Source organism: Macrotis lagotis, chromosome 1 (genome assembly GCF_037893015.1).
Source record: "Macrotis lagotis isolate mMagLag1 chromosome 1, bilby.v1.9.chrom.fasta, whole genome shotgun sequence".
In the NCBI taxonomy this organism is placed as follows: domain Eukaryota; kingdom Metazoa; phylum Chordata; class Mammalia; order Peramelemorphia; family Peramelidae; genus Macrotis; species Macrotis lagotis.
This window is the reverse complement of record NC_133658.1, coordinates 120,826,902-120,852,402: the sequence shown is the minus strand read 5'-3', so window position 1 is coordinate 120,852,402 and position 25,501 is coordinate 120,826,902. Positions and strand designations below refer to the sequence as shown.

The window sequence follows — 25,501 nt, the reverse complement described above, 5'->3', positions numbered from 1 at the left end:
CCTAGTTCAGTAATTGGGCCACCTATCTATTTACTATGGATTTTCCTAACTCCCGATTATCCCTTCTTTTTAAAAAGAAAGGCAGGAAAGATAAAATTTAGTGAAACTAATAAACACATTAAAAAAATCTGACATTATATGTAATAGTCTCTGTTTGTACAAAGAAGCAGGGACAGATTTCTTCTCATGTAACATATTTGAGGCCAACCTTGTTCTTTCTTTAGTTTCAAAGCATTCAGTTTCAATTGTTTTGCAGCTATAATCCATCTTTCCATTGATATTGTTGTAGTCATTTTGTGTGTGTGTGTGTGTGTATGTGTGTGTGTACAAATACACATAGAATTGTGTATGTGAATTTTTTTACTGTTCTGCTTTTTTTCTGGTTCTGCTTACTTTACCTTGCCTTGATTCATCAAATTTTCCCAAGTTCCTCTACATTCATCATTTCTGACAGCTTGGCAATATCCCATTATATTCACGTACCACTGTTTCTTGAATCATTCCCCAGTTGATCGGGAACAGTTAAATATCTACTTTATTTACCATTCTTTGCAGCAACAAAATCCCTGCTATAAATTCTATTTTGGTGTATTTGGAGATTTTGTTTTTGTGAATGATCTCTTTAGGTCTAACCCTTCCTTTTACTATAAGGAGCATGGAAGTTAGAGAGCTAGCCTTGGAGCCAGAAGGACCTAGTTAACATATTGACCTTTGACACATATTGATTTTGGTCAAGTTGTCTAATTTCTCAGCATCTTAGACAAATCTCTAAGACTGAGTTCCCCATCAGTATGGGGAGAGTTTCCTGACTAGGGAATTTCCACCACTGAAGAAATCAAAGTCTGGCACAGAAAAAAGAAATACAAACACTTACCTCCTTTTCTACTTATTCAAGCCCTTCTTCCCCTTCTAGCATTCGTATACTTTATTCCTTTCCATGAAGTATGGTATCTACTTATACAAGTCTCTCCATAGCAGGTCTTTTTCCAGTTCCATCAGATACTTGCCCCTTCTCTCTGAGATTATCCTTCCCTTTACACAGATCTATTTTGTATGTTTCATAATTATTCATATGTTGTCTCCTCCATTGGGATGTGAGCTTCTTTGAGAATTGATGTCATGGGTGTCATGGCTTAGTCCCCGGCATGAAAAGTTCTTAATCAAAACTTATAGACTGAATAACTCAAATATCTCTTTTATGCCACTTTCCATGACAAATCATCATTTGTCACATGCTGTGGTCTACACTCAGCCACCATGTGTCTTTCTTTGTTCATTCTCTCAGCTCCAAATTTAATTCTTCTTTCAGCATTGTATATATCATAACTTTCAGTCACAGGGCCTACTTAGGAGAATACTGTTGTTTAAAAGATGGACTTTTTGTGGGAGGGAGTGATTTGGGATTGCACAATGCTTTAAATGTGACCCAACCTGTTCTCCCTCTCTTATTCTATTGTAAGCATATAATTGTTCATCCACAATGCTTGCCAAAGACCTATGTACTGAAACATGTATACTGATTAATTATCTTTCGACTACCTGACAGTTTGGGAAATATTTTTTGGGGGGTGGGGAGGAAGGTTTAGGTTACATAGTAGTTTGAGTGTTAGTTGTGATGCTAGGGTGACCTGAGTTTAAATCCTTCCCCAGTAACTCTCTGTCACACTCTGTGATCCTAAGTAAATCACTTCATCTTCCTCAGTTTACTCACTGAGAAAGAGTTGATAATAACACCTACTTTCCAGGGTTTTTATGAGGATAAAAATGAGGTGATATTTTTAAAGTATCATATAAATGTTAATTAGGATGATTATAATTGTTTAATTCAACATCATTTGATGTAATGGGAGGGATAAGGTTGATGTCTTTCAAGTGACTATAGATTTCATAGAAGCTAATAGAGCTATAAAAATTCTAACAGGAGAAAAAATATATATTTACATATAAAACAAGGACATTTCTTTAGATGGGAAAACCCTTAAATCAGCTCAGGTCCCTATGGAATTCTTGCTGTACTCTTTCTTTTCAGGTCTTTCAATAAGTTCATAATTATCCAGTCTTTTGTCTTCATTACCACATTATTATTAATTCCAAATTTAATTAAGATTATTGTTTTAAAGAAAGAAACCATACTTAATTCTGCAGAAAGCCTGAAAAGCATTTTTCAATGAATAGACATGAAGCTGATGTTATTTTTTTAGTCCAAATAAAATTGCAACTTCACTATTTTTAGGAAATTAATTACCACCTAATTATCACTTGAGAAAACTTTTATCTATTTTATACAAAGTGCAAAATTGCTGCATAGATTTCCCTCAGTTTTTTAAACTATATATTGAAAGTCATTTTGAGACAGGACAGAGAAAGAGATATTTAGAGACAGAGACAGAGAATTTTTCAAAAGTGAGCCTGAAGTTCTGATTTCTCTTTTTAGTTAAGTTAAAATTTCTGTGTGTTCCCATATGAACTGCTATTTATATGGAAAATTGATTTAGACCCTAAATTAGTACTCAACTTAGGAGTCATTTATCCTAATTTGCCACTAAAATATGAAGTTCAGAAGTTTTGGAGGTTAATACCAAAAGAAAAACAAAGGCTTATGCCTGTTGCTGAATGCAAAAAAAAAAAAAAAAATCAAACGTGTATGACTTCATGGGTAGATAGCTAACTTTGGAGTCAAGAGAACTTGGATTCAAAAATTTAAAAGATTACAAGTCATTTTTCAATTGATAAATGTTCAAAGGATATTTAAAGACAGTTTTCAGATGAAGAAATTAAAGCTATTTATAGTCATATGAAAAAAATGCTCCAAATCATTTCTGATTAAAGAACTGCAAATTAGAATCTCACTTCTGTAAAATTGGTTAAGATGGCAAAAAAGGAAAATGATAAATGTTGGAGAGGATGTGGAAAAATTGGAGTTGTGAATTGATCCAACCATTCTGAATAGCAATCTGGAACTATGCCCCAAAGGGAATAAACTTGTGTTTACTTTTTGATCCAGCAATACCACACTAGGTCTATATCCCAAAGATATCATAAAAAATGGGAAAAGTTCCACAAATTCAAAAATATTTAAAGAAGCTCTTTTTTGAAATGGCAAAGAAATTGGAAATTGAGGAAATTCCCACCAATTGGGGACTGACTGAAAGTTAGGGCATACAAAATGTTATGGAGTACTACTGTTCTGTAAGAAATCATGGACTTTAGAGAAACCTGGAAAGACTTGCATGAACTGATGCTGAGTGAAGATAGCAGAACCAAGATAACATCTCACAACACTGTGAGATGATCAACTATGACGAATGAAGCTTCTCTAAGTAGTTCAGTGATCAAGGACAATCCTGAGACCTGTTATGGAAAATTCCATCCACATCCAGAGGGGAAAAAAACCTATAAAGTCTGAATACAGAGCAAAGCATATTATGCTCACTTTTAAAAACTTTTTCATGTTTTTTTTTTCTTTCTTACTCATGGTTTTCCTCCCCTTAGTTCTAATTCCTTTTTCACATCAGGACTAATTTGGAAATATGTTAAACACAATTGTCCATGTACAAACTTTACCAAATTGTTCATTACCATGGGGAAGGGGGAGAGAAAGGAGTATGATAGAAAAATGTGAATTCCTAAACTTGAAAATGGAAGAATGTTTTAAACTACCTTTGCCTGTAATTAGAAAATAAAATAAAGTTTTTAAAAAAGAACACGGGGGCGGCTAGGTGGTGTAGTGGATAAAGCACTGGCCCTGGAGTCAGGAGTACCTGGGTTCAAATCCGGTCTCAAACACTTAATAATTACCTAGCTGTGTGGCCTTGGGCAAGCCACTTAACCTCATTTGCCTTGCAAAAACCTAAAAAAAATAAAAAAAATAAAAAAGAACACTTGGATTCAGATTTGACAGTGTAGTTATACAATCCCTTCAGGAAACATCAACAATTTTGTATTTCTGCACTGATGGAGAGGAACTTTTTACTGATGAAATCTCAGGTCTGGAACAAGTACAATACAACTAACATCACCCCACCTTTACCCCTGCCATAAATATCACTCTTGGGGGTATGCCAAGTGTTATTCATAATGCTTCATAATGGACTTGTTTCCAGACTATAGACAGTCATCATGTATAATAAATAGAGCCTGGGCCAAGAATCAGGAACACAAGGATTCAAATCTTGCCTCAGATGATTATAGGACCAAAGGAATTACAGATCCAAAATTGGAAGGGATTTTGGAGATCATTTGGGTCAATCTCCTCATTTTACAAAAGAGAAAACTGAGCATTAGAAAGGTTAAGTGAAGGTTACAACCTGAAATCATAATACTGGGAATGCCTGGAACCTTCCTAAAGCTTCTTTTTCATCTGTGAAATGAAGACTTAATATTACCTGCTTCACAGGATTGTTACAAAGATCAAAGGTATTCATGGATATAAGCTTTTAGCAATCCTTAAGGAACTATGGAATTGTGAGTTATTATTTTTTATATAAAATCTTTACCCACTCAAGTTGAACAACGTCCTGAAGGACTTCTCTGTGATTGTGCTATATAAGATGGGATATGAATTCTGAATGTCAGAGAAAATGCTGAACTTTGATTCTGCATATCTGCATAAATGGAGAGGGAATTCTTCAGATAGTTAGTGGTCTTTGAGAAGGAGTCAAGAGGCAGATGAATAGAAAGACATGTTGAGACAGAGGATATAGAAAGAGACATACAGTGAGAGAGACAGAGAAAAACAGAGAGACAAGTCAGAAACACAGAGGAGGAAAGAGACATGAGACAGGAAGAGAGATATATAGAGAGATGAGGGTGTGGGTAGAGAGAGGGAGGCTTAGGCTGAATGGCTACTAGGAAACTTATAGTTGTACTCATATGGGGAAGCACTCCAACCATGTTTCTTGATTTCTAGCATTTGTAATCCTAGAGATCCCCTAGACTAGAGAGTGGATCCTTCTTGATGAGATTGTTTCCTTTACCCTTGGTGGAGATGAGCTTTTATTTCATTCCCAGTTGAAAAGTTTCTTTATTCTTGAACAAATTCCTTTGTTCTATTCTAATTGCCATGACTTCTTCGATTTCTGTTTACTAGTTTTACTAGTTATTTTGATAACGAGGTGTATGTGTCCTGGCTATTGGTGATCTTTTATAAAACGGTGTTTTTTGGAGAGAGTTAAGCTGGTGATAGTAAGCTAAGCAGAGTAACTAGTGGCACAGTGTTAAGACCTGCATTAAGACACTTACTAGCTGTGTGAAACTGAGAAAATCACTTAACCCTGTTTGCCTCAGTATCCTTATCTGTAAAATGAACTGGAGAAGGAAAGGAAAACCACTCCAGTATCTCTGCCAAGAAAACCCCAAATGGGATCACGGAGTCAGACATGACTGACATGGGTGAATAATGAGCAGTAGCCTAGAGTATTATTCTGTTCTTTAGATTGATCGAGGAAAGTTGTATTTATCCTGGACCCCGAAGTAATATACCACCAATCTGGTAATATTTAAGATGCAGAGTCTTTGAATTTGATTAAACCACTGACTTTGTTTCTGTTAAGATAACTGGTTCCTGTTAACTTTGGGTTTCTGAGGTTCAAACAGATTGTCCTGAGGAGATATGGGTCTATGCAGGGTGACAATTCAACTAAAGCCTTCTGACTATGCAGGTTCAGTAAATCAGAAGGAATCCTCAGAGTCATCTGGGCTGCCACTGGAGCAGGGATGATGAAGAGATGCTGGCTTGCCCTATCTAGCATGCTGAATACTAGTGTCTTTGAAAGCCCATATTAGCATTTAGGCCATTTGTCAAGCTTCTTGTATTATCAAGAGGCATGGAAAAAAACTATAACAATTCCCACAGATGGCACAGAAGAGAAGCTGGTGGAAGTTAAAACTTGGGGAGTGATAACAGAAAGGCTGGCCAAAGAAGACATGATCCATTTAAGTTTCTGTTAAGTCCTTAGTCTGTCTGATGGGTACTACAGGGGTGTGGGCCTGGGGCTTCAGCAGTTGCTGACTTTTCAACTTCTGGGCCAGTTTCTGTTCATTTGCTAACTTCTGTTTCTTTTCAAGTGTCAATGGTGTTCTTTTCAGTTTATCTTGTACCCCATTCTCTCTACTGTCTCATCCACCACCAATTAGAAGATCTGCTCTAATATTGTTAAAGACCTTTTCAAACTAATTACCAACATTAGGACATTTTTGTCTCTTCAGATGACTGGTGATATCCAGAGACTTCTGCTGTTATTGTATTATGTGCAATTGCTTCCATTTGGTTTCACATTGTACTTCCAATCTATGAATCATTTCTTTGATGACTGAAATAAAAGAACTGAAATGGTTGAAATTAATATTATTTTCAATACTCAGAGGAATCAGATGAGGCATTGCTTTCCCAGCAACATGATCCTTGGTGATTCCCAACTTCTTGTTAATACCTAACATTCCCCCAAGGACCACAAGTTCCTCAAATGGAATTTGTTGCAGCATTGCAGAATGTCATCAAGTATAAATCATGTATCCTTGTATTCCAAAATCTCATGTGCTAAGCACATGAAATAATTTATATGAACTGCAAGGTAATATATTTGTGAGCATGCATTTTTAAGTCTTGGTTATCAAAGAATTTTTCATGAATGCATAGTCTGAGATTTGCAGAGGTTGGAATGATGTTCAAATAAAGTTCCTGGATCTAAAAGGAAAGTGACTTCTAAGTTTCTCACCCCATATTCTAGCTCAATCTCCTCCTTAGAGATGAATGAAGAAGATCAAATGCCTAACTATGATTTACCTGCTCCCCACAGAGCTGGAGATTGCAGTGTTCCCTGGAAAGAGCTGGGCCAATCCTAGGTCAGATCTCTGTCCCTGACATATATGATTTGAGCTGTAATTATAAAGTTGACAGTGTCTACATACAAATATTTTATATATTTTTCAGATATAAGCTAATTCAATTAAGCAAGCATTTATGAAATGCCTGCTATATACCAGACACCGTGAATACAAAGACTATAAGAAGGAGCTCTTGCCCTTTAGGAGTGATTTCTGGGAGAAGGTGAGGTCACAAGTACACAGAGAAGGAAATACATGATATTTTCATAACATTGATTATCCTGGCCCTAACTACATGAAGGCCAAGTAGATCAAATTTCACCTCTCTTCCAGGGTTCTCTGATATCCTTAATGGGGACTTAGAGGTGGTTAGGTTATCTGCCAATGACTCTTCCCCCACTGATGATATTCCGGTAAATACAGGGGTGTGAGTTTCCAACACCCCAGTTTCATTTAACCACTTAGTGGTTAGATATGCTTTTACAAAGGAATATTTACTTCAAAAGGTATAATCACAAATACACAAACTTACTACCATCATATGGGACTTAATCCTCCTCTCCCTTTGTAGCTCTGTCTCTGGGGAGGGTCAGAAGATTGTCTTTGTAGTTCAGCTCAGTTATAGAACACACTAGTTCCTAGTCTATCCTCCTTGGACTTGAGTTCTAGGTACCTTGGCTTCTATAAACTTCTTTGCTTGACTGGCTAGCTGAATCATTCTGTCTCTAATCCTGGTTTCAACTTCTAGGTTTAGTGAGGAATCACTATGGACACCTGAAACTGAAAATAAATAAATAACACAAAACAGAGATATAATAAGCTAAGACTAAGGCTTACTTAAGATAAGATATATTTATTGGAACTGGGGTAAAAGAGAGGTGAGGAAGGTGTCACTTCTCTTCATTCAGTTAACAGCAGATGAACTACAGTCTTTACCCATTGGAAGGCTTAGGAAAAAAAGATTACCTAAGTCTACCCAGTTTTAAAGATGTTGCCTGCCAACTAAATAGCCCATTAAAGGATATCACACTCACCAGTGGATGGTGCCTTCCTATATTGGGTGATCTGGCTATGTCCATGTTCATGGAAAGTCTCTTACACGAGAGAAATACAAAGAGGAGAGCAAATTAGAGCCCCAACAACTGGGTTCTAGCATAGGAAATGGCACCTGTGCTAAGTCTTGAAGGGATCTTGAATCAATATGACTTATTCTTTCGTATCTCCAAATCAGAATTAACTTTTACTTTCTCTAAGGAAATTTTTCTCAATTAATGTGGGGAAAAGAAATATTACCATCAGAGTGGCTTAGGTGCCAGTAACTAAGTCCCGAGAGTGGGGAATACTCTGCCTAGTATGTGAAGTATAAAGAATCACTACTTGGCAACTAATTCACTACAAGCTATTCTAGGTCATCCATGATCCCTGAGATTTTGCTGCTGAAGTAACCCATTGTCACTGATGATGCAGCAATCTAAGCAAAGAGGGTAAAGAAGGTCAGAGGCATAGGGCACCTGGGGATTTGATTCCTTCCAATTCAATTTAAGTATCTACCACGTGTAAGACACTATACTAGACACTGGGGAGACAAACAAACAAAAAATCTAAATAATATGAAGTCACAGGCTAAGTCCAAACAATTATAAAAGCTCCCAGGAAGGAATGTCTTGTTTTCTGTGGAAGAGAAAGAGAGAGACAGAGAAACAGACAGAGACAGAGACATCTCCCCAGTTAATTCTGGGAAAATCCTAATGAGGTAATAATGATTCATTTTGGCTTGTGAAGGAAGATTTCCCTGAAACGAGCCTTTTGATCCTATTTATGCTGTAAATGGTCAGATTAATAGGAAAGATTCTGAGACTTTTAACTTAAAAACCTTTCCAGAAAGCACTAGTTAATAATGGAGTTTTTTTTCCAATGATGCATTTCTCCCAAGTCGTAAGTTTAGTATGACAGGTTAACTGGACCCTTAAATATAGACTCAAATGATCTACTAATAGAAATGCCATAAGAGAAGGTGAATAGTAAGAGATAAAGCTAATATTATTTTCCTTGATTTTCCTTAATTGGGTTGGTATTATCAGAAAGGTTAAATTTAAATAATAATAACTGATACTTAAGGAACACTTGTTTCATTTGAGCCTAACAATAACACAGTGAAGTCTTAATCTCTTATACAGGGGCAATTAGGTGGTGCAGTGAATAAAGCACTCGTCCTGGAATCAGAAGGACCTGAGTTCAAATCCAGTCTGAGACACCTGACGCGTACTAGCCCTGTGATCCTGGGCAAATCGCTTAATCCCAATTCCCTCACCAATAATAATCATAATCATAATAATCATAATCATAATCATAATCCCATTTAAAGATGAGGAAACTAAGACTCAGAAAGATTTGATGACTTGCCCCAGTCACACAGCTAGGGAGTTCTAGAGATAAAATTTGAATCCAGGTCGTCCTGTCAAGAAATCCTGGGAAAGTCATCAGATCTGAGTTAACAATACACAGAAGTATTTCTTGACAATATAAATGTAAGTGGAGCTTCCTGGGTATATTACCCCTATAACCTGGGCTCAGACCTTGGCCCTAATACCATATTAAAGTTGTTAAAGAGAAATCCTTTTAGCTGGCACACAAAGCTCTTCCTCCCAGCCAACTTGAAGAGCGGGTTCTTAGTAAAATCACAGAGCTCAAATGACTATTGAGGATGCATTTGGCCAGTTATAAGATCCTGAGTCTCTTCTACCAAAATAGAAATGAGTGCATCATGTCAACTTTTTTAAACCCTCAAGAGGTTATGCTTATCTCAGAGGCTTACAGACAGGACATCTGACGTGCAGGAACTTCATGTTAAAGACATAGAATATAAAACATAGGGATTGTCAAAGGGCAGTTAGACATGTGCCCTGAATCCATCCAAGCCAACACCTGTCTCTAGTCATGGCCCCAAGGAACATGTGGTAAAAGCATGTGACAGTTTCTCTGATATCAGTCTCAAAAGGTCAGGAAAAATCACTCTCCTCAATATCACTATGGATCTGCAATGCCTGTTATTATCTAATATTTTAAAGGTCAATTGTTTGTTCAACTCATATCACCTTTTAGAATATAAAATCCCATAAGTTTACTGCCTACTGTTCAAACCAGTTATCAAAAGAATTTGTACTTGAGTTTAACTTTCTCAAACTTCAAGAAGAGAGACCCTAGGTTTGAGAATTTTACAACTTGATCATCGGGTTACCCTCATACTCAAGAAACTACAGTGATTATCTATCATTTCTTGGATCAAATACAAAATCTCCTGTTTGGTATTCAAAAGCCTTAATAATGATATTGTTCCTTGCTTCTCCACAAACAAGATATGACATCTTTAAGCTCTGGGCATTGTCACTGGTTGTCTTCCATTCCTGGAATGCTCTCTTCTTCAACTCCTTCTCCACCTTCCCTGGCTTCCTTTAAGTTTCAGCTAATACAGAAAGCCTTTTGTGATCCTTCTTAATTCCTGTTCCTTCCCTCTATTAACTATTTCCTGCTTATCCCAATATATAAAGTGCCAATATTTGCATCCATGAAGTTTTAATACGATTGGGTAAATGGAAGACACAATGGTGATGAGAAGGTCAGGAGATGCACAAGTCTTCAATAGTAAATGATCATTGCTATTTTTAGTTTTGGCTTCTTTCCTCCCAAGGACTTTCTGCCGTATCTGATCATCTGTGCCTACTCTGGCATTAAAGTCACCCAGAATTATAAACTTGTCCTCTTTTGATACATTGATAATGAGGGTTTCTAGGTCTTTATCAAATTTTTCTTCCACTTCATCAGATTCATCATGTATGAAGCATACCCACTGATGATGATAGTGTGGCCCTTTCCTGCAAGTGGCAATCCCACTGTCATGAGCTTGTCATTTGCTTCCTTTGGGAGATATACAAGCCTGTTGACTAGATTAGTGTTGATGGCAAAATCTACACCAGCTTCATGATGCTCTCCATTACTGCAGCCACTCCTGCAAAACATTAATTCTGACTTTATGTTGGTCTTTATTGCTATTTGGATGCAATATCTTCTGAGTTCTCTCACAATGAGAGCAGTTGTCATTCAAGTCCATTGGCTTTCATGTTGTCCATATACCAATGGTGAGTGGAATCACCTTCACAAAAGTTTTTGTACTTTTTGGTGTGTTTTGACCATGGAGTGGGATCCCCTTCTGCCGCAATAAACAGGACAAGATTGAATGAAGCAGATCATTTTTAGGGCACCATTTCTAGCCCCTTCCTCAGGCCAGAAGATGAGCAGAGCTTTAAAAAGACTGTTCAGACCCCTAGGGAGCTGCCAAATTCCACTGATGCTTCCATCCATTGAGGAAACGACCCTGTGGTCTAAGCTGCCTGTGTACAGAGTTGACTACAGCTGCCAGTACAGCTTCATCCCTTGCTGTATACATAGTTTGTTTCTACACATTTGTTTGCTTGTTGCTTCCCCAATGAGATTGTGAACTCCTCCAGGGAAGGAATTGTCTTTTGTCTTTCTTTATATCCTCAGAGTTTAGCACAGTGCCAGAATTTAATTAGTGCTTATTGTCTGATTGACTAAGCTGTACCTTTCACCTATGAATTTATATACTTATATATACTTATGTATATGGATTTATATGATTACATCCCCTATTGAGTCTGGACTCTCCTTACCTCCTTGCCTGTTCTTACCTCTAGAGATGCCCCTAGTCAATTCCCTATCATTTCTGATGAAAGTCTTAATGTTATCATGACTACTTAATGAACCTCTCTGATCATTTCAGATTGAAATGACTTCCCCCTCCATTCCAATTTTATTAGGTTGTATCTCATACAATTTTTGTATCTACTTCTAATTTCCCTCATCACATGCTTTCTGATTATTTATAGTTATTTGTACTCATGTCTCATATATTATAATAAATTATAATTTCCTTGAGTTCTGCCTCTTTGGAGATCTTTAAACAAAGGCTACACTGTCATTTAGTCGGTACATTGCAGTGATATTGGATATTGTAGTGGGTTTTCCTTTGTTATTTAGGTGATACTAAATGACCACTGAGATCCTTTCCAACACTTAAAACTTGTGATCCTGTCAATGTGAACTCAGTCTTATTCCCCTGAGCAAATAATTTAATCAATATGGAACTCAGTTTCCTCATTTGTAAAATGAGAATAAATTAAATGTAAATCACTTTGCATATAGACCTTAAAGTATTATATAAATATCAGTTACTTTAATTAATAATAATAATTATTATTATCTTTAAAACCTCAAAGTGACTTGAAACCAAAAATGTATCAACTGAATGAACAAATAAAATCTACAGAGATGAAATAGGTTCATGTTTTTTGATTACTAAAGAATTAGAACCATTGACTCAAATGGAAAACTCTAGAGTTTTTCATTTTTGCTTGTCTAATATATTTTTTCTCCTTTCATTTTGAACTTGTTTTTTTCTTTAGGATGCCTTCTACATTCACCTCACAGTCTATTGGAGATTTTTTTCCACCCTAGTTATTTCTGTAATATCTCAAGCTGTGTGAGTAAATTGGTTCAGCAACATTCTTTGCAATGTTTTCTCCCCCATAAACTCATGTGCCTCCACAACAATAAAAATCTGCCCAAAGTTCTTGCTCACCATTGGCATGAAATTCTTTAAGTTGAAAATTATGGATGAAATGTTTGTTTTTGCCCCAGTTCCACTGGGAGGGATAAATACAAGACATTTATCTAATCAGTGCTAATGGCCTGATTAATTACATTGCTTTCCTCCCTTCACTTCTCTGGGGCACAGTTTCCAGGGTCCCTTTCAGCTCTAATGTTCTATGACTCAGCTCAAAATGCTTCTCCTAGGTGTATAGCAGAACTGCCTTCACAGCATTCAACTCAATCCTACTAATGAGCTTCAATTTTTCCTTTCTCTTTTGGCATGGTCTGATAAGGAGATGGCCCCACAGAACAGTCTTAGTCTAACTAATGGCAATATTCCAAGGGAGGCCCACTTCAAAGCTTTCTTAGAATACTTGCAGCTGCTCTTCATGTGACTATCATTTCTAGGAGAGCTTTACTGAACAGTTACAACTGTAGACTTGACTCTAAAAGGAATGTAATTTGTTAGTTTGTTTTAGGGAGGTAAATGGAGGACAGTTAGACTGGTAGAATAATCAAATGTATATGTAGAGTTGAGAAGAACTCTAAATATGAAGAATAGGACCAAGTTTTTATTTTTTTAAGCTCCAAAAAATAGTTGGTTATATACAGAACAATGTAAGCTCCTTGAGGGCAGGGACTATTTTTTACATCTGTATAAACAATTATTTATTGAACCTATTGAGTTTAACTTATAGACTATTAAAGTCATTTTATTGGGAATGGGATAGGGAAACCCGAGAAGAAAGACAGCCCTCCAGAATAAATAGTTTTCTTTACAAACATCATTTTTCTAAAATGCTTTTTATTAAGGTTATTTGGGGGAGGGGCAGTTGGACAGGGTAGTCACCTTCTGTGTGGGGTTGGATAGGGTAGCCGTATTGGTCAATGGACATTAATAATTGTAGAACTGGTATGACCTAGTTGAAAGAGCTTGGGGCTATAAGTATAAAAGTTTATTGGTTTTGCTATGTCATCAACTAACTCTGACTTCATTTTTTTTAACCTGTCAAATGGGGATAAAAATACTTACCCTACTTCTATAGCAGAGTTATCAGGATCTAGAGATAACAGATAAAAAGGATTTGCTGTCACTTTGAGAAAACTTTCCCAGTCAAAGCAGAGACCCATCCAGCTACACCTCATTCAATAGGAGCTGGAAGGCAGGGTTCACTATTTATTGCAGTTGGGTTGTTTTTAAGTCGAGCAAACTCCATGTGACCCTATCTGGGGTTTTCTTGAGAATGATACTGGAGTGGTTTACCATTTCCTTCTCCAGCTCATTTTCCAGATGGAAAAAAAGGTGAAGCAAAGAGGATCAAGTGACTTGGTCCAGGGTCACACAGCTAGTAAATGTCCATGGTTAGATTTGAACTCAGGAAAAATGAGTTTCTCTGACTCTAGGGCCAGCACTCTATCCACTGTTCCATCTAGCCCTTTCTTCCTGTGCCTGGTCAGAAAGATACAAAAACAGAACAAATTGAGTCCTGACAATTGGGTTGAATCTGTGTTGAACCCAAACTCTATCATTTTCCCCTGGCATAAGAAATTTCCATGTTTCCTTCTCCCCCCCTCACCTCCAATCAAGATGATAACTCTTTGCTTGACCCTTGAATGCTGCACCTCTTTTCCTGCTACTGGTCCCTAGGCTGACTCTATAGTAACTGACTTCTGAATGTACAGGACTAACATGAGAGTCTAGCCATGGTCCTTTACATCTGGGAAAAGTAAAATTTGTGTCATGGGAAACATTCAAACCTAGTCTATAGCAAGTATCTTCTATGAGTGAGGAGGAACAATCACTCTGAAAAATTAAAATGTATCAAAAGCATCTCTTATGTATCTCTTTCACTTAATTTGAATTCCTCATAGTGAAAAATAACTAATATGTAAACATGTTTATCAAAAATATGAATGTTCAATGCTAACCCATTTGCCACTGAGAGGAAGGGAGTGGTAAGGGAGGGTAAAAGGAAATTTTTGTAATTTTAAAAATATACATGTGTGTATATGGATAAAAATAAATAAATAATTGAGAATAAAAATTAAAATGATTCTCAGATCTACATATCCCTGTCAAATCTCTCTGCTAAGTTCAAGTCTCATACAGCCAACTTTTTGAATTGGTTATCTCATAAATATCTCAAACAACAGATCCAAAACAGGGAAATTTGCCTTTCTTTGAATATTTTCTGCTTTATTATTGTCCTTCCTAAAGTGTGACACCTAGGCAGCTGGGTGGTACAAAAGACAGAGCTCTGGGTCTAGAGTCAGGAAGAACTGGGTTTGAACCCCACTTCGGACACTTACTAACTGTGTGACCTTGGACAAAAATGACTTAACCTGTTTCCTTCAGCTTTCTCAAATGTAAAATAAAGATTATTAATAGCACTTGCCTAGCAGAGCTATTATGAAGATCAATGAGATAACATTTGTAAAGCTTTCATTACAGTGACTGGCTCTGTGTAAATGCTTATTCCCTTCTCTTCCCTCTTACCCAAAAAAATGTTATACAAATACAATCATTCATTGAACTGGCATTTCTCAAATTGTTTTCCTTAGAACTCTGATGATGTGAAGTAAGCTCTTCAAGAGCAGTATTTGTCTTGTATCTCTTTTTGTATCTTCAGCATTTAATGCAATGCCTAGCTTAATCATAAGTACTTAATAAGTGTTTATTGATTAATTGATTATATTGAGATAATTATAAAAATATATTTTTAAAAAAACAAGTCAGGTCAAAAATTCTTGTTGTAGGTGAATATAAAACAATAAAGTAACAAAATGGACCTAAGTAAGCTAGAGTTTGTTTCCATTGATGACCTGTATGTAATAAATGGAATACAAGACATCCTAAAAAAATGTGAGCAGAAAAGGAGGCAGACTGGTCACATAGAAAGTATAAGGGAAAATAAGCAGACCTCCTGATGGCTGCCTCTGAAATATTAAAGATCTAGAAGGATTTCAGCATTTTCTTTCGATTCACATGGACATCATGGATACATTGATGTATATATAGACATAGGTAAGACCAAGGATACCTCAAAATATCATTCAAAATAACAAAACTGGGTGGAGCCAAGATGGCGACTAGAGAGGAACATCTCTTAGAAGCTCTCTTATAAAATAAACTTCGAAACTAAGGACTCTAACTAAACTTTTGAGAGACAGAACCCACAGAGGGACCCAATGAGGCAGTTCTCCTACTCAAGGTAACATGGAAAAGAGCAGAAAGGCTCTACTCCCCGGGGTTGGAGGGGTGGCCCGCCAGAGTGGTGGCCCGCCAGAGCAAAAGAACCTCAGCCTCCCAGAGGAAGTCCCAGGGCTGGAAGCGGTGGCAATGGGGGAGTCTCCTGAGCTATGCCCCAGGGAGCACCAGGCACAAAGGGGGGAACAATGGGGGACCTCTGCCAGAGCAAGCACATGAAATCCAGCCCTCAGGGCATACAGCTAGCAACATGGTCTTTTGGAAGCCCAGATCCAGGAACAGAAGCAGGCGGAACCTTAAGCAGGAGCCCCCAGGGCATGAGCCCATTGAACCTAGGGAGGGGAGTGAAGAGAGACTGCAGAGGTCTGTCCTCTGCCTCTGGAACAGGACTCTGGGGATCTGACCACATTCAGATCCTGATCCCAGTCTAGGCCTCCCCATAGAACAGCAGTTCCCCGCCCCCACCTCAGCCCAGTGGCAGAGGAGGGTGCATATGGTCATTCACAGACCAGGAGGGAGGACAGAGCCTCACACACTGAGACCCTTGTGGGAGTGTCCCAAAAGCTCAGGAAGTACCCCAAAACCAGGCCCAGGCTCAGAAAACGAGGAAGCAGAGAAATAAGAGGAACACCACTGAGAAATATTTTGCATATGAGCCCAAGAAGGATCAAAACACTCAGTCTGAAGATGAGGAAGCACAAACTTCTGCATCTAAAGACTCCAAGAAAAAACAGAAATTGGGCTCAGGCTATGACAGAGCTCAAAAAAGACTTTGAAAATCAAATGAGGGAGTTAGAAGAAAAACTGGGAAAAGAAATGAGAGAGATTCAGGAAAAACATGAAAATGAAGTCAGCAGCCTAGTCAAGGAAATCCAAAAAAATGCTGAAGAAAATAGCGTGCTAAATACCAGCTTAGGTCAAATGGATAAAACAGTTCAAAAAGTTATGGAGGAGAAGAATGCTTTAAAAAGCAAAATTGGCCAGATGGAAAAAGAGATAAGAAAACTCTGAGGAGAACAAATCCTTCAGACAAAGAATAGAACTCAGGGAGATTGAGGAATTTATGAGAAAGCAGGACTCAATACTTCAAAACCAAAAAAATGAAAAATTAGAAGAAAATGTGAAACATCTCATTGAAAAAACAACTGATATGGAAAACAGACTTAGGAAAGATAATTAAAAAATTATTGGAATACCTAAAAGTCATGATCAGGAAAAGAGCCTTGACATCATTTTCAAAGAATTGCTACAGGAAAATTGCCCTGATATTCTATAAGCAGAGGGCAAAATAGAAATGGAGAGAATCCACTGATCCTCCCCAAGAAAGAGATCCCAAAAAACCAACCCGTAGGAATATTATAGCCAAATTCCAGAACTCCCAAGTCAAATAGAAAATATTACCAGCAACCAGAAGGACACAGTTCAAATATCGTGGAGCTGCAGTCAGGATCACACAGGACTTAGCAGCAACTACATTGGAAGCTCGTAGGGCTTGGAATGTAATATACCAGAAGGCAAAAGAGCTTAGAATGCAGCCAAGAATCAACTACCCAGCAAAAATGAATGTCCTCTTCCAGGGAAAAAGATGGACTTTCAATGAACCAGTGGAATTTCAAATGTTCCTGTTGGAATGGCCAGATCTGAACAAAAGTTTTGATCTTCAGATACAGGACTCAGGTGAAGCATGGAGATTGGAGGAGAGGGGGGAAAATACGAGGGACTTAATTATGATGAACTGCATGTATTCCTGCATAGAAAAATGACACTGATAATACTCATATGAACCTTTTCAGTTAATAGAGCAGGTAGAGGGAGATTTTATAGTTGAAGCACAGGAGAAAGCTGAATTTGAAGATAAAATATGGTGTAAAAATGGAGTCAATAGAAAAAAGGGAAATGTAATAGGAGATAGAAAAAGGAGAGGGGGAATAGGCCAAGATATCTCATATAATAAGTTTTTTCTTTATTACAATGAGCTATTGCAATGATATGGAAGGGGAGAAGGCAAGGGGGAATGAGGGAATCTTCACCCTCATCAGAGGTGTCTAGGAGAGGAAACAGCATATATACTCAATGGGGTATAGGCATCTGTAGTAAGAAGGAGAGAAGGGGGACAAGGGGAAGTGGGGGAGATGTGAGTGATGGAAGAGAGGATGGACCATGGGGGGAGAGTGGTCAGATATAACACATTTCCTTTTTTACTTCTTGCAAGGGGCTGGAATTGGATGGCCTGTCGGGGCCATAGGGCCAGGTGGATGCTGGGCCTAAGGGTTGGTATGGGGGCTTGGGGCCTCTTGGCCCCAGGACCAGGGATATGTCTGCTGCACCACTCAGCTACCCTACAGCAGAGTCAGAGTGAAAGGAGAGAGAAAATATAGTACATGGTAGTGGAGAAATACGAAAGGAGGGAGTTGCGATCAGCAATGGCAACGGTGGAAAAATATGGAAGTAACTCTATTTGTTTCCTTCATTTATTTCAAGTTTGAGAAGAAAAGGTTTACAGAAGAAAATCCTTAATTGGTCGATCTAATTTGTTATTTCATCAGTAAAGTGAAATTTCTTTTACTTATACATATGAACAACTCTTCTCTAACTTTCAATATTAGAAATTTGCCTAGGACACTGATACTTTAAGTGAATGGACTGGGGTAACATTGCCAACTTGCATCAGAGGCAAGACCGGAACCCAGGTTTTCCTGACCCCAAGGATGATTGCTATCTACTATATTGTGATGTGCTGTGAAAACTTTCCCACTTCACTTAATGAATTTGGGCTTATATGGCTATGGTCTGAACATGATGATTTATGAAGTCACTTTCAACTTTAAGCTTATAATTTTGTGACTGGGTTTCTCACTGTTTCTAAAAGTTTTGCTGTTAACTTTATATGTGCTTTCATTTGGGATTTTCTGCTCTATTTCCTCCTTTTTATTTTTTTTTTGGTGTTTACAGAATTTTTCTTTCAATCAGGGCAATTTACCTTTGGCCAGTTGAAAGTTAAAGCTGAACTGTTTTCAGTGTGAGTAGTGTTTTTCATGAGTTTTCTTATCTTTAGGGTTCATAGGCTATTATTTTAACCTTTAGAATATAGATTTTTTTTATTGCAAACAGTCCATATTTTTCCTCTTTCCTCTTTAACTTATTTAAACTAATACCAACTTCTGGTATATTTCAACACTCACACTATCAGAAATCTACTAAAGTGTTAAGAATCCTCCATCCTAACCAAAAAACCACACACACACACACACACACACACACACACACACACACACACACACACACACACACACACACACATATACACACAGAAGACAGAAGGGATTAAGAAAATGGCTGAATAATTTGAATAATTCATGGCATATGAATGTGAGGAAAAGTTATTTCACTGTAAGAAAAGATGAATATGAAGAATTTAGAGAAACATGACAATAAATCAATGGATATATATATACACATATAATAATAGTAATAATATAAATAAAAACAATACCAGGCAGCTGAATTCTAATTGTCACAACCAATAGTCTCAGAGAAAAGATGATGAAACATATTTCACTCATCTCAATAAAAAAAAGGGGACTATATTGTACAGGCTATCCAGATAAAGTCATTGAAAATTGAGTTTTCTCCAAGAGTTAAAAGGAAAGATCTAAAGCTGGTGTTGTATGTACCTATGTGTGTGTACCTCCCTAACAGATTATTAAGTCACTCATCACAATGGCTTTTACAAAGTTTTTCATCCCTTCTTCCATGGCTTCCCCTGCTGCCCCCCCGAACTTTCATCTCAGAATCTTGCATTGTATTTCACACAAAAAAGATTGAGGATTCGCAGAGAGCTTCTTCTTATTACTTCCTTCAGTTTTCTGGTACCCTATCTTCTCCTTTTCTCAAGCAAGAAAATGGTCCTCCTTTTCAAGGTTAACCTCTATACATGCAAAGTAATCCAATTCCATTCAATCCTTTCCAGCAGATTTCTATCTCTAACATCCTTAACTTCTCACTAACCTTTAATCTCTCCCTGTTTAGTGGTTGTTTCTCTACTGCCTACCATCAAATACATCTCTTCCCCATCCTCAAAAAACTCTTACTTGATTCATTCATCCCTCCTAGCTACTATTCCAAATCTCTCTTCTCTTGAGGCTAAATTCCTTGAAAAACCCTCTGTAATCAATGCCTCCACTTCATTTTCTTTCATGCTTTTCTTAATTTTACGGTCTGTCTTCTGACTTTATCAAGCAATTACAACTTTTCTTTTCAAAGTTTCAAATGAGCTCTTAATTAACAAATCTAATATCCTTTCCCTCCATTCTTTAAACTTATTGACATCTCTGCAGCCTTTGACACTTTTATTACTCTCATCTTTATATATCCTCTCTTCTCTCTAGATTTCCCCTACTACCCTGCTTATCTTCCTAACTGTCTGACCCCTCTTTCTCAGTCTTCTTCTCTATGTCCCTTAGAACTGTGTTCTAGGTCCTCTTCTCCCTCTGCTCTATTTCCTTGGTTACCTCATCAGCTCCAAACAATTCAATTATCTTCTCTAGGCTTACGATATTTAGATCTGCTTCTCTAGTCCTAACTTATTTCCTGACTTCTTGACTGGAATCTTCAATTGCCTATTAGAAATCTTAGCCAAACTCAAGTCCAATCTAAACTTACCATTTTCCTCAAACCCTCTCCTCTTCCTTACTTCCCTATTATGGTCAAAGGTATCACTATCTCCCATCACTCAAGTAAACTAGGTATCATCCTTGATTCTTCACTCTTTCATTCTGTCTTATATCCATCCAATTGTTGTCCTTTCTACCTTCATAACATCTCTTATATATGTCTCTTTTCTCCTCTGACAGTCACTATACTGGTTCAGAACCTCATCACTTCATCCCTGGACTATTATAATAACTATTGGTTAATCTTCCTGCCTCAAGTCTTTCTCTCCTTTAGACCATCCATCATTCAGCTTTCAAATCTAATTTTCTAAATTATGACCATGTTACTCCCCTTACTAAATAAATGTTAATGGTTCCCTATCACTGCCATGATCAAACATTAAAATCTTCTATTTGGTTTTTAGAGCCCTTCATAACCTGCATAACCTGGCAGTCTAACACCACTGGTTTTCTTGTTGTTCTTCACACTAGAGATTTCATTTCTGAAGTGAACATTTTCATGGACTTTCCTCCATACTGGATAGTTCTCTTTCCTCTCCTCTGCCTCCTGTCTTCCTGAATTCCTTTTAGTCCCAGTTAAAATCACATGTTTTTCAACAAGCCTTTCCTGATCCTTCTTAATGCTAGTGGCTTTCCCAAGTTTATTGGCTCCAATTTATCTTGTATATGTCTTAATAGAATATAATTTGTTTATAAGTTGTTTCTTCTATTAAACTATGAACTCCTAGAAAGCAGAAACCCATTTGTTGTTGTTATTAGGGAGCTGGGTGTATGACACCTCAGGAGTCATCTACACCATATCAAAGCAAAACCGAAAAATAAAAAAATTCCACACAATTTCTCAAGGTAAATGGTTTTGAGTGATCTTTTTTAATTAAATTAAAGGCTTAAGTAGTAGTTGGTGTAGACATGGTCTTTTATACATACATACATATATATAGGTTTGGACTTTTGAAAGGCAATGTGATTAAGTGACTTGCCCAAGGTCACACAGCTAAGTAATTATTAAATGTCTGAGATCAAATTTCAGGACCAGTGCTCTATCCACTGTGCCACCTATCCCTTTTATACTTCTTAAAAGACTATGTTATATACAAGTATGGATGAATTCATACAAGTGGGGAAGTTTTTCCCACTAAGGTTCATCTGCAGCTTTAAGGTCCAAGTTCCTGTCCAAGACTAGAAGAGGTTAAGTGATTGTTTAATAATCATAGATTAGAGCTAAGGTAATTATTTTCTTCCACAGAAGAACTGTATGAATCCAAGTTTTCCTAATTCACATTCCAGTATTGCAAATGAGACAGAGACTCCATTAATTTTTATGAAAAATGATTAGCATGAATACATAAATCTAATGGAAGTAAAAATAAACATAAAACATCTCATACTTTGGCATGTAGCTCTGGTTTTTTCAGCATACTCTATAAGCACTAATGAAAGGTCTATTATTAAATTAATGGCATATACCACTGCAGAATTCTTAACAACTCTGATTGAATTTGCTTTTAATTAAGATGCATTGTAAGACATGACTCTGAAAGTCATAGAAGATATAAGTTAAGCATAATTTTTAGCTCCAAAGAAACACAATCTCAAAAATAATTATATTTCCAGATGTTAATCCTTATATTCAAGACTAATTCCACCAGTAAATGGATTAAGCAGTGACTATACTGTGTAATTTTAAGTGGACACAGAAAGACATCTCCTTTACCAACCTAACATGATATAGCTCTATCCTCCAACATCACCCAAAGTTCTCAACACTGATCTCTCCTTGAACTTAAAAAATAAATGTAAGCTGTTGGATCAAGGTTTTCAAGATAACTTTGTCTCCTTGTTCTCCTGTCTTAGCTCTCCTCAGTCTCCTTTACTAGATCTTCACCCCCACAAACTGTGATTATCTCCCAGGCTCTGTCCTAGCCCTTCTTCTCTTATCCCTCTATATTATCTTACTTGATGATTTCATTAACTCTTAGTTTCCATTGTTATTCCTATAGAGATTATCCCCATATATATGTATATATAATATAATATCATATATATATAATTTTTACCTCTCTCCTTAGCTTAGTTTGCATCATCAAATGTCTTTTTTGATATCTCAGATAGGATTTCCTGTAGACATCTCAAATTTAACATGAGCAGATAAGTTATTAACTTTCCCCCTAAACTTATTCCTCTTTATTACTATTGAGGGCTTATCCTCCCTGTCATTCAGACTTATACCTTAAGTATTGACCTCAATAATACTTTCTCATTTATTTCCATATTCAGTCTGTTGCTATCTTGATTTTGTACTTTTACAACATCTTTCATATATTTTCCCTTTTCTCCACTCACTTAACTATACCAGTCTTTTTTGTCTTCCTTTACATAGGACAGTGTCAATCTCCCATTCTATGTACTTTTGAACCAACTGTCTCTTCCCCAACAGTGTTCCCCATCCTCACTCCTATTGCTTGAATTCCTCGACTACCATCAAATCACAATTGAGTTCTCACCTTCTGGAGAAGGCCTCTCCTGGTTGCCCTATTCCTCAGGACTGGGGACATCCCTTGAAATTTATTTTCCATGTACACATCTTATATATCCGATATTTTTTCTTATTGTCTCCCCCATCAGGATTTGAATTCCTTGAGGGCAGAACATCTTTTTGCCTTTCTTTAGTGTTTCGTAGCAAATAAACCTCAATGCAGATTAATGGGAAAAGGTCAGTAAAATCATTCATCCTTCTTACCCTTCACACATATGTGTATATTTTTATATTCATATCTATATTCACATTTATATTCTATTTATTTATTATGTATTATTTGTTTTTAAAAATACATAACTATGTTATATAATATATAAATTATATATTATTTATATTTTTAAATGATGTTACAGATCCTTTTAGAAATTCTTTCCAGTGATAAAGGGAAGAAACTCATTACCCTTTCTCTTAATTGTGCTAAACTTCTCTTTATATCCTTTGCTTTTCCTATTAAAGGTTTTCTTTAAGACAATGGCTTCAGATTCCAAAACTTCCCTTTAGAGTTCAGTCTGAGGTATTGTTCTCAACACTTTTATTCTCCTCTAGTTTTCCACTAGTATTTTCTTATGGTCTCTGAAGAATTAAGCTAACTGACTTGTTAAAATAAAATATAACCTAGAAAGAGAGAGAGGGCCTGAAGGGTTTCTTCTAGCCTTCAGCAAAGATTAAATTATCAAATAAATTAACTGTCACCTTGGAAGGCAGAAAGAATTTGGCTCTACGAATTTGAGACATAAGACAAATAAAATTTAATGTCAGAAGGAAGTGAAAAGCTTGTCCAAGACAAAGTTTGATAAGGCAATGTGGTATGCCAGTGACTGTGGGGAGGTCAGGTAAGGATATTTTTCCAAATGGGAATCATGGGATCTAAGGATTCAAGAGTCAATATAAGGACTTCTTGGGGAAATGAATTAAAAGAGGAGTGGCAAAGGGATTGGATGTTCAAGAAAATTACATCAAAGAATTTTTCCTATGCTACCATTTTAACTAGGTCTAGTACTGTTTTGAACAGTGGAGAAAAGTCCAGAGGAAAGTGGTAGAAATGGGACCTAGAAGGAGAAGAGGAAAAAAATAGTTTGGGGAAGTTGGACTGATTTGGTTGGGTTTTTATTCAGAAGACCTCAAAGATAATAGAAGAACACAATTACTGTGTGCTTTTGGCAGAAACCCACTAATTTAATATAGAAATATGGAAGAAATCACAGATAATGGGGGAAAATGCAAAAAAAAGTCTTCTCTAAAAAGAAAAATCATAGAAACCCCTTTATCCCTTCTCCACCAATCCCAAATTCTGTGAAAGAGCTCCCATCCTAATAGTACTCCAAGGTTGAGAAAAGCCTGTTTGCCTAGACAGTTAGCAATTCTTTAGCAGCAGTTCAAGAAACATGCATTAAATACCTCACCTATGCAGAGTACTGAGTGGGCACTCATTTTGTAATCTTTGCAATCTGACTTTCAATCTCAACTGAAGCTTCTTTCCCAAAAGGATCACTTAATTGCCAGATCTGATGGTATCTTCTCAAACTTCATCTTTCTTGACCTCTCTTCAATTTATAACACTGTTGACTACACTTTCCCCTAGATAATCTCTCCTCTCAGGGATTTGATGACACTGTTTTCTCTTAGTTCTCTTACCTATTTCTTAGCTTCTCAGTCTCCTTTGTTGGATCTTCCTCTCTCTCTATATTTATATACGCTGCCTTTCACCAAGGATATGCCGAAGCCTACTCAAATCAGCCCATTATCAGTGTCACATTTTATACCTCATGAATTGAGAAATGTTGCAAATGAAGTCTTGATTTGTTGTCGTTATTGTCGTTGTTATTTTTCCTTTGTTCTCCAAGAGGATCATGACGTCAGTGAAGTGATGCCATGATATGCAAGTGAAGTGGGGAGGAGGGGAATTGATTATGGTTGTCAAATCATAAGAAAATGATAAAGAAACTGTTAATAGTGTGTGTTTTCCCAAGTCTCTTGTTAACATTTCCCAGCAGATCTCTTTATGTGCTCCAAGACACTACATCTTCTAAACTCCTTTTGACATCACCTTCCATAGGTTTAACTATCATCTCTCCACTGAAGATGCTCAAATGTATATATATCCAGGCAGATCTCTCTCCTGAGCTCCAGTCCTACATCACCACCTGCTGGTTGGACATTTTCATCTGGATAGCCTCTAAACATCTAAACTCATTATGCTCAAATAAGATTCATCATTCCTCCTCTTCCCCCACCCCCATCACCTCATCCCTAAACTTCTCTATTTCTGTCAGTGTCACCACTACTAATATTACCACCATCACTTCAAGTGGGGCTTTGCCTGGGACCTATTATGGCCAATCAATGAGAGCCTGAGTGATCTGAGGTCTGTAAACTACAAGATATCTTGCCAGGCCTTTGGCAGAACACCCACAGGTAAGGGAAGGAAGAAAGGAGGGAGGGAGAGAGGGAAGGAAGGAAGGGAGGAAGGAAGGAAGGAAGGAAGGAAGGAAGGAAGGAAGGAAGGAAGGAAGGAAGGAAGGAAGGAAGGAAAGAAGGAAGGAAGGAAGGAAGGAAGAAAGGGAGGGAGGAAGGAAGGAAGGAAAGAAG

At 37.1% G+C, this 25,501-nt stretch overlaps 1 pseudogene; it reads right to left on the bottom strand.

Annotated features, from left to right (window-relative positions):
* Nucleotides 1-5,430: 5,430 nt before the first annotated feature.
* LOC141514718 (SCY1-like protein 2) lies at nt 5,431-24,764 on the bottom strand (annotated as a pseudogene).
* Nucleotides 24,765-25,501: the final 737 nt, after the last annotated feature.